Source organism: Lactuca virosa, chromosome 4 (genome assembly GCF_052849685.1).
Source record: "Lactuca virosa cultivar CGN04683 chromosome 4, Lactuca_virosa_CGN04683_v6, whole genome shotgun sequence".
NCBI lineage: Eukaryota > Viridiplantae > Streptophyta > Magnoliopsida > Asterales > Asteraceae > Lactuca > Lactuca virosa.
The window spans coordinates 381,871,021-381,882,357 of NC_136429.1; positions in this window are offsets into that span (position 1 = coordinate 381,871,021).

Consider the following 11,337-nt stretch of genomic DNA (forward strand, 5'->3'; position numbering starts at 1 on the left):
TCTATGAAGATTTTGATATGGGCAAGACCAAGCCTCAAAACATCTTTGTCAGTCCCTTGAAGTTGCGAAACCTCTATGTCTCTCAAAATTAATGCAACTTGAATCAGGTCATTCAAGTTCATTAGAGGAAAATCAGCAACTGAGAAGTCACATACTTGATTGTTCGCTCTTACAACATGATACCGAAAATTCTGTACCATATTCTCGAACATTACATCCTTTGTTATACTGACAACTTTCTTGATCTTCACCAAAGACCATATTTCTTCTAGTTCTTTTCCAACAACTGCATGAAACCTAAGTTTCATATGGATATAATCATCCTCATTGTCGAACTTCTCAACTATCTTGTACTGAGCCATGATAAACATCATTTCATTCACTGGGAAATCAAGCTGACTCATATCAGTGTTAGAGATAGAGTAGCTTTTCTTTGGCTTCTTCTCAAACGCATACATGTCATTGTAAGCAACTCTTTGCTTCAATATTCTCATAACTGTATAACTTCTTTGGATCTCCCTTTTCGATACCAGGTGGATCACTTTCACGAAGTATTAATATGCTATGTATTTGCATTTGCTTCTCCATTTCAGCTTCAATTTCGGCCTTCTTCTCTTCCTTTTATTTTTCCACCACAATTACTTTTCCTTTATCTCTATCAGCTTCTGAAACCTTTGGCTATGACGAACTTGAACTTCCTCCCTCAGTTGTCGAACCAAACACAATCCCCTTCAGAATGGGTCTTGTTGTTGTCTTGATGGCTTCTGTTGTATTCTCAATCTTTTTCGGCTTATCAACTCCTTTTGTAATTTTCGAAGGGTTGCCTTCTTGAGTTTTCTTTTCTCCCCCTTGCACCCCTGTGACAACAGGTGGGGCACCAGTGGGTAACATGTTTGCAAACGTCAAAATAGGAGCAACAGCCTTCTGAATGGCTTGATCCAAACTATGTAACTTCTGATTTAAAAACTCAGGAGTTAAAAATGAAGTTGGAGCTGGCTTTGATACTAACTCTTTCAGTTCACCAAGCAAAACACCCATCTTTTTGAAATTCTGAGCATCTGCTGTATCCTTTGCGTCAAACTTGGGAGTTAATGCTTGATACCATTCAACAACCGTTCGAACTGCAGACGCTATAGTGTCAACATTCGACTTGACTGTCGAATAATTGGAATTCAGCTCACTTAGTTCTTTGGAAACTTCAACCTTTAGCTCCTTAATTTTTCGATTGACATCTTCCCGTACTATCTTGACATCTTTAACAAAAAGAACATGTCGTTCTTTTGCTGTCAAACGAAGATCTTTGGGTGTTGAGTTAAACGAATCAGTCTGAGCTTTGACCCTCAATTCGTTACTTTTATCCATTACATCCAATTCCTTCTGCATTCGAAGCTCCATGGCCTTTAACATAACATCAACCTCTATTCCCGAAACTGAATTCTTTGCACCAGAATCAGTTTGTGATTGAAGAATAGCATTTAGTTTTCGATTGAGAATCTTGAAGTGCTTACCAGACATCAACATGTGATCTGGTATATCCTCTTCTTCCGAATCAAAATGGAGATCATCAAACGTTCCTCCGAAACCTCCGCCAGATGTTTCATCATCGGAATTTGGTTTTGGTGGATCGGTGGATTGTGATGGGAAAAGTGTAGTGAAGGGTTGGTTTAAGACTTGATCGAAAGTTGGTGAAGGAGTGGTAGTGGAAACGGGTGTAATAAAAGGTGGAAGTGAAACAAAAGTGCTTGAAATAGGTTCAGGAATACCTTGAGAAGATGGATGAACACTCACCACAACATGTGCATCCGTATTAGATACGTTTGCAACAATTGGAGAAATTGGAACCGTTTCAGGAATTGATTTGGTGACAATAATCTCGATTGGAACTGTTGTTGTTGGTAACGAAACATTTTCAAGGATGAGTGGTTGTGAGATTTTTGGGGAATTCAAACCCAAAGGTGATTCTGGAACGATCTCACTATCTGATGACTCTTCACGAACCACCAGCTTTCATTTCTTCCTCTTCTTGTTGATATGCTTCGCCACATCCTCAGCTCTTCGCTTCTTCGAGGATAGGGAAACGGGTGCATGAATCTCACGAACTTTCACTCCTTGTCGGTTAAGCTGAGGTTTGCGAATAGTAGGAGATTCATCTTTTAATGAAGTTCGTTTCTGATAAGTGAAATTCCTCAATCTTTTGAACACACCTGATTTCGAAGGGATGAATTCCTTCAAAGATTCAGGAACAACCTTCTCCGTAGGCTTCTCAGTTTCAATTGCAATCTTCTTAGGAGACTTGGTCTTAGGTTGTTTCTTAGGAGTTCCTTGAACAACAACCTCGTCAGGAACCTTCTTTGACTTCTTCGACTTCTTGGATGAACCTTCTTGACTTAGTTTCAGCAAAATCCCAGTTTCACCCAGTTAAGCAACGAAGATATATCCCGAACAAAAAATTGCATATGCAAGGAAGACCAGATTTCTTGAAACCACTGATCTTAACGAGTGGTGGCTGATGACCCATCTCGTTAAACATGAACATAACTTGATCAGCGGTAGGTTTAAAGAATGGAGGTGAATTTGGAATTACCAAGATTTGAGTAAACAACTTCTTCGTGAGTCGAATTCGCTTTTCATTCACCAGATTGAATGTAATTATATCAGTGGATTTGCTGTAAGAAGCAATGGAAGCAGCCATTGATAACCATGACGACGGGACTTCAAAAGCATTGAACATTGTTGTTGCAAGACCTGAATGTTGAAGAGCAACAATCAGCCTCTTGAGTTCTTCAGGAAACATTGACACATCTCCTTCAACCTGATAGTTGGTGCTTTGAATCTTCATTAGTGGTTGAGATGCAACTTCTTCAGTAGTGGTGGTTGGATCAGCCGCCATTGATTAGGGTTTTGAGAAATTCTTAAAGAACAGAGAAATTTAGGGCTTTTTGATCGTCTAAGAATTTGAACGCGTAATTATAAAAGGAGATAGGAAATTCCTTTTATATGTAACCCCTATTGAATTCCAAACATTTTCTTGAAAGAGTAAGCCACGTTTGTCCTTGAAAGTCGCACCACTAGCCGTTAAACACGCCATGTCAGATAATGTGCCTTGAAAGTCAGGCCACGTTGCCAAACCGTCACATCAAATTGTTCGTGAGTACCAAGTGGATAAGATCGAAAACCTTCGATATGGAGGTTAGGCTCTTTCGTCTTTGGGATTAGAGACGAAGTCATATGCCAAACTATCGAAATCATCATCCTGAGTTGGTAATACTCAAAACCTCAAGGATTTCGTGAGTGCATTGTGCCAATAGAATGGGATAAGAAGCAAACTAACGAAAATTTGGGATTTGTGATGTCGAAAAATAAAATTTCGACACAAAGGCAGTTAAATCCCAGGCAAAGGTTGCTTCTTTAATTATCAAGAGAGATAATCAACAGCTTGTGTATGTTCCCGTGAATTTCAATCGAATACTTGTAGAGAAGTATCAAAGGGCTTCTTTTTAAAGGCTTCATGGGTGGCTTAAAAATTTCGTTACATATCAACCTAAACATAAGGTGAGTAATTGTAACAGAAAGTACATGTTTGACCAGTGTAGCCCGTGACTTTGAATTTCAAATGAAACTCACTCGGAAATCATATTCAACAAAAAAGTTTGAACTGGATCCTTTTGGGTAACAAATATCGTGGGTTTCGACTATTTGATCAAGATCACGCAAAATAATTGAATATGATTTGGAGTTTCGAAAGTTGGTACTGAAACAAATGTTTCATGAAAATCTGGAACATAATTCCCCGTCAATTCCTTAAATGATTTCGATAATGTGGGTTTCACTTTCATCACGGCCTCATGATGTTAGATCATTAACACATAAGTTTGATATGTCTAAGTCATGATTGGTTTGATCAATGACCTCTTGGACATACGTCATTGTGTGTGAAATGTGTTAGAAGTTTGAGATGAAAAAGGTTGTTTCACGAATTCAATTGTACCTCTGATATGTGTGGACTAAACAGAAAACTCTTAACTCAGTTGAGAAGAGTTAGGTAGCTCAGTAGACTAATGTGAATGCAAGCCTGATTAGGAAGAAATTTTCATAATGAAAAATTTCATTAAGGCTTTCGAAATCACACATTGAGTCAATGGAGGCTTGGGTCGACATGCTGCAGCATGCTTCTAGGGACATTCTAACTAGTTCAAAGTTGTCGAAAATTTACCTTACCCTAGAAATGCAAGCATGACCCTTGTAAAGCTTCCGTGGAATCTGTACTAAGAAAGAAAAGACAAAATACAAAATAACAAAAATCTTTTTGGTCTTTTATATTTTTGAAAAGAAAGAAAATATTTTTGTGTTTTTAAGTTTTTCAAAAATTAAAACAAATAACAAAAATAAAATATTTTTGGAATTTTTGATTTTCTAAAAGAATACAAACTAATGAAAATATTTTTGGTTTTTCCAATTTTTTGAAATTTAAAAAATAAACGAAAACCTAAGAATGCACCAAACTGACGAAAATTTTCTTCCGCAAAAGTCGAAAACGAAGCGTATCGAAGCACTAAATATGAACAATAACCTCTGAATGGTTAATACTCTACGCCTCTGAATCATTCAATGATGCCTCTGAATCGACACTTTTTCATCTTCTTTCTTTGTTATTCTTTCGAAAGTAGTCATGGAATTGAACTCGCTTCAATCATTCCCAATCCGTTCAAAAGTCGAACAAATGATTTTTCGTCCAATGCTTTTGTAAAAATATCAGCAAGCTGGTCAGTTGTTTTTACAAAATGAACTTCAATATTGTCATCTTCCACATGATCTTTAATAAAATGATAACAAAGTGCAATATGTTTGGTTTTCGAATGTTGTACTGGATTATGACAAATGCGTATAGCACTTTGTGAATCACAATATAATCGAATCTTTTTCATATTAATTGCATAGTCACGCAATTGACTCTGGATCCAAATGATTTGCGAAGTGCAAGCGGCAGCTACAACATACTCAGCTTCAGCAGTAGAAATTGCAACACAGGTTTGATTTTTCGATTGCCAACTTACAAGCTTCCCATCTAACAATTGACATCCTGCACTTGTAGTTTTTCGATCAAGAGTACATCCTCCAAGATCTGCATATGAAAACGCTTGAATGAAAAATCCTAATTTCGAAGGATACCACAATCCTAACGAAATTGTTCCCTTGAGATAACGAAAAATATTTTTCACTGCAGTCAAGTGTGGTTCTCTTGGATTTGCTTGATACCTAGCACAATTACATACATGAAACATCATACCAGGTCTACTTGCAGTAAGGTAAACAAATGAATCTATCATACTCTTGTATAAAGTAAGATCAACAGCAGGTGTGTCTAACGAAGGATTAAGCCTTGTTCCAACCGCCATTGGTACTCTTAACTTCGTGCTATTTGTCATTCAAAATTTTTCGAGCAAATTCCTGGTATATTTTTCTTGATTAATGCAAATTCCTTCTCTGCTTTGATGAATGTTTAAACCAAGAAAATTATAGATTTTACCCATCATGCTCATTTCGAATTGGTTTTTCATCAAACATTCGAATTCACTACACAAAGCAGGGTCAGTAGAGCCAAAAATAATATCATCGACATAAATTTGAACAAGCATTAGATGATTCCCAACATTCTTTCGAAATAATGTGGGGTCAACTGATCCTTGTTTAAATTTTGATTGTTTTAAGAAACTGGTAAGAGTTGCAAACCATGCTCTTGGTGCTTGTTTTAACCCATATACTGCTTTATCTAAAATATACACATGATCAGGATATTCTTCATTTATGAAACCTGGAGGTTGTTCAACATAAACTCTTTCTTCGAGTTCACCATTGAAAAAAGCACACCTCACATCCATTTGATAAACATCAAAATCTTTGTGAGCTGCATAAGCCAAAAAAATTCGAACATCCTCAAGTCTTGCAACAGGAGCAAAGGTTTCTTCATAATCGATACCTTATCGTTGCGAATATCCTTTACCAACTAATCGTGCTTTATTTCGAACAATATTACCATCCTTGTCGGTTTTGTTTTTGAAAATCCATTTTAATCCGACAATTGAAACATTTTCAGGTTTAGGAATTAACCTCCAAACCTTGTTTCTATCGAACTCAACAAGTTCAGATTGCATTGCAACAACCAAATCTGAGTGTTCCATTGCAACCTTAATTGTCTTTGGTTCAATTTTCGAGATGAAAACATTAAACATGCAAAATTCTTGATGAGCATTCAGTACCTCTTTCTTTGCACAAATTTGAGCTATAGTCAAAACTCTATCTTGTGGATTCCCAATGACTTGTTCTTTTGGATGATTTCTTGTCCATTTTTCCAATGGTGGATATGCTGGATCAACGTCCAAAGGTGAATCTTGGTACATTTCTTCATTTTTTGATCCTGCAACAGAATTATTATCATTTAGTTCATGAAATTCATCATTTTCATCAACATTTACGGTTTCATTATCATTATGCTCCCCCTCGACATAATTGTCATTTTGATGCTCCCCTTCAAAAGTTGAAGGATGCTCCCCTTCAACAGTTGAAGGAAAATTCAAGTGCTCCCCCTCCACTTGAGCATCTAGCATACTTTCGCCATTAGCAGTTGTATCTGATGTGATTGTCGAATCATCAGTATGTTTCGAAAATTCAGGAGTTTGATTATCAGCAGCATGGACTTCAGCATCTACAACTCTATCTGGAACACCAAAAATTAAAACATAATCAAAATCAGATGAATTAGAACTTTCAGATTCATCATTTGATTCATTAAGTATTGGTTTTTGTTCGAAATGTTTTTCAACTTGTTTCACATAGTAATCATCAAAAGTGAGGTTAATAGTTTCTTCAAATTTTCTTGTTCGCTTCTTCAACACTTTGTATGCAACAGAATTATTTGCATATCCCAAAAATATTCCTTCATCAGCCTTAGCTTGAAATTTCGAAAGATTATCTTTGAGATTCATGATAAAACACTTGCAACCAAACACATGAAAGAATTTGACATTAGATTTTTGGTTATTTATGATTTCATACAGAGTTATATTGAAACGACGATGAATAAAGGATCGATTCTGAGTAAAACATGTTGTCGAAACTGCTTCTGCCCATAGATATTGAGGAAGATTCGCATATGTCAAGATGGTTCTTGCTGCTTCGCAAAGAGACCTATTCCTCCTTTCAACCACACCATTTTGTTGTGGTGTATATGGCGATGAGAAATTATGCGAAATTCCTTTCTAAGTTAAGAACGAATCGAGCACGTTGTTTTTAAACTCGGAACCATTATCACTTTTGATTTTACGAACATTCCTTTTCAGACTTATTTCAATTTTCTTGATAAATTCAATCATTATTTCAGCGACTTCAGATTTTAACCTGAGAAAATACACCCAAGTAAATCGTGAAAAATCATCAACAATAACCAAAATGTACCGTTTTTTGTTGAGAGTTTCAAAAGTTGATGGTCCACAAAGGTCAATATGAAGAAGTTCCAGCGGTTCAACAGTTTTTGAATCTATGACAATTGGATGTCCTTTACGATGTTGTTTTCCTTGTTCGCAAGCTGCACATAAAGATCATCTACCACCAACTTATTTAGATTTTGAAAGTTTAAATGTGATAAACGTCGATGCCATAACCAGCTAACATCAGATGAATCTTTCGAAAGTAAACAAACTGAGGGTTTCCCAACAATAGGTTTGATGTCAAGAGTGAACATATCGCCATATCTTTTTGATTTCAGCAATACTTCGTGCGTCTCAACATTCGAAACACTTATCAAATTATGTTTAAGACTTATCAAATTATGTTTAAGACCTTCGACATAAGCAACACGATTTATAGTAAACTGTCCATTCATTACTTTCTCGTATCCTTTTACTTGACATTTGTGATTGTTTCCAAACTTCACAACACCAGCATTTTCCAAACTTCTAAAATCTCTCAATTTCTCCTTTCTTCCAGTCATGTGACGTGAGAAACCACTATCAATGTACCATTTCTCATCATATTGCTCATCACACAGTACTTGCATTCATTAAAAGAATTTAGGTACCCAAAGCTGTTTGGGTCCTTGGTCATTAGTTTGAAAAAGCGAATGAAATTTAGAACCTAATGCCCAATTTCGAACTTTGGTTTTGAAAGTATCAATTAAGTCGACATCATCAGTTAAAGATATCGAAACATAATTTTTCGATAGTTTTGGACTTTCACTGACTTTCTTCTCATGCTTCTCAGTGTGTTTTTCCTTTGAGATTGGTTGCCATTTTTGAACTGGAGTATTTGATTCTTTCGAAGATGAACTTCCAGATGAAGTATCATTCAAATACTGTTCATAGGCCTTCTTGATGTGATGTTGAGAAAACTTTCCCGATTAATACTTTTTCCCTTTTTCCCCAAGTCAATGATTGATTGTTTCCACCCCAGATGAACCTTTTGTGTACGAAACTTTAGTGGCTTTGTGTGCGGATGGATTCGGAAAATTTGGTTTTTGTGGAGTAAAGTTTGCAGATGTTGTGGATTTATCATTCACAAATGTTTGATTGTCTCCAAAATTTCGAACTTTTTCAAATTTTCAAACATTCTCAAATTTTCGAACATTGTAAAATTTTCGAACATTGTCAAATTTTCGAACATTCTCAAATTTGCGAACATTGTCAAAATTTCGAACATTTTCAAATTTTCTAATATTTTCAAATTGACGAACATTAGCACAATTTTGATTTGTTCAATTTGAAGAAAATCGGTTTTGATCGTTTGTTGGTTTTGGTAAAGATGAATTTGAAGTTGAAAACTTTTGTTGGCTTTGTGAATCAAAATTCTTTTGTTGCACATTTGTTTGAAAAGTCTTTGAAGATGTTGATTTTGAAAACTTCGTTGAAAATTTTTGAGTGTCAGACGAAATTGGTTGAGCGGGATTTTCCTTTTTATCCGAAGGATTTGAAAATTTTGTTTGTACTGATTTAGACACCCCCTTTTTAGATATTTTCATGGTTTGTATTTTTGACTGCTTTTCATTTGACACTGTTTGACAAAAAAAATTTCTTGCGTGCTTGTCTTTTCGAAATTCCTTTTTCATTTGAAAATTTTTCAACAAGATCCTTAAATTCTTGTGAATTAAGTTTGACATTCTCATTTGTTTCATTAGATTCCTGTTTCAAAATCTCTTTTGTATTTTCTTGTTTATCAACCCATTTTCTTTGTGGTTTTTGTCTTTGAAAAACAGATGAATTCTTTGTTAGATTGTTTTCGACAGTGCTTTGGTTTGAAAAGAATCCTTCGTCTGATGTTTTCTTGTTATCTTCTTCGACCATTTTGTTGAACTCCGGTTTGATGTTTTCAACATTTCCACTAGTGACAAACACTTTATTCAGAAATACAACATCATCTGAACACTTAAAATTTGGATACACAACAGTATTTGCTTCCAAATAATGAGCACCTTTGTCAGACGATTTTGTCGAAATTTTCAGTGTCTCCAAACACTTGATCAACAACAACTCGTGGAATGGATGTTCCATTCGAAAAATTCTTTTCTGGCTCAGAATTGTTCGAAACTTTTTCTTCATTCTCATCATCACTACTATCTGTTTGACTATCTCTTACACTCACATGATCAAAGTCACAAACTTTCGAAGTACAAGGTCTATCAGTGTCATCCTCAACCATCGAATCAATAAAAATTTATTTACCTTTTGACTTAGATGTGACATTAATGACAGATAACTGAGAACAATCGATACTTTCCTTCTCCTCAATTTCACTGATTTCGCTAAAACTATCAGAATTATCATCGATATCAGCAAAATTAGATTGAGAGTTAAGTTACGAATTCTCAGTTCTTTTCAAAATATTGATTTGTTCACTTTTGGTCAAAGTATCATTCACTATCTCAACAAGTTCATCAGCATTCAAATATTCGTCTATCTTAACAATACCATAAGCAAATCGATTATCAAGCTCTTTATCGAATTCTGCTATGGTTTTCTCACAATCATAGGACAAACTATCAACTTTCTCTCTTTCCAAAACAAGAAAAGGCAACAATTTCCTATGTTGTACTTAGCTAATGTCAAATGAATGGTGCAATGAAGTCAATTTAGCATATAATCTTTTTGCTGAGTTACAGTAAATGTTTCTCTGAGCAAGTAACAATCGAACATCCTTATCTAGACATTCCCTATCATTATTCACATTATTCAATTGTAATTCCAAATACTCTACTCTGCTTCGTTTCGAATCTAGCAATTTCTGGGTCTCTAGAAACTGAATGTTTAGTTTCTTAGCTTCATTACTAGCAGACACCACAATTGTATCAAAGTAAGCAACAGTATCATCAAATGCAATTATTTCAAAATCATAAGCTTGTAAAGGAATGTTAAAAGACTGAAGAATAGCACGTACCTTGGTTTTCATCGGTGATTTGTCTCCTGATTTGGTCATGAAACAACGACCAGACACCATTTCGTCCTCATCCTCTTCAAATTGTGCGAACATAGCCCCATGCGTCGGATTATGCATCTCTTCATCATTAGACCCTGAAGACCAGATCTGATATGTGCCATCTTCCTCACTTTCGCCTTGAGCAACCAAAGACAACCCCTTCGTCTTTGCACGAACTTCTTCCGATCTTTCAACATAATAGGCTTCGTCCTTGACCCTATTCTTTTTCTCTTCTTTCTTACGAAGCATACAATCATTAGCCAAATGATTTGCTCCGTTGCAGTAATGACAGTCAATGACCGAGTCTCCCTTAAGTTTCTTCTCAATTTTGGCTTCAGTTGCCTTCATATCATTCTTCTCGAATTTCTTCTTCTCCTCACCCACAGACTTATTCACGAAACTTGCTTTCACATCACTCTGCTTCACCTTAGGATTGAAAGGTTTCTTAAAAAACTTTTTAACTCGGTTGTTCTAGTAAAAACCAACCGCTTCATCATCAGAGTTCATTAGAAATCCTTCTTCATCAGAATCATTTTTTTCAGCAGCTTCTTTCTCGGACACTTTCGAAACAAGAGCTAAAGGACCTCCCAAACTCAGTTTCAACTCTTCAGCCATCTCATTCACTTCACTTTCGTGAGTTTTCAACTGATTATACAAATCATTCAGAGATGAAGTATCGAAGCTTTGTTGATTCTTCACCATCATGCTGACACTTCTCCACTCCTTACGAAGTCTCATCACAAAAGTGAGATTGAACTCCATTGATGACCTTGTGATTCCATAACGATTGAATCTATAGATCAGTTCATTAAGACGATCATAGTAAACTTCAATCGTTTCATTCTATTTTTGTCTAAACTCTTTCAGCTCCACAAG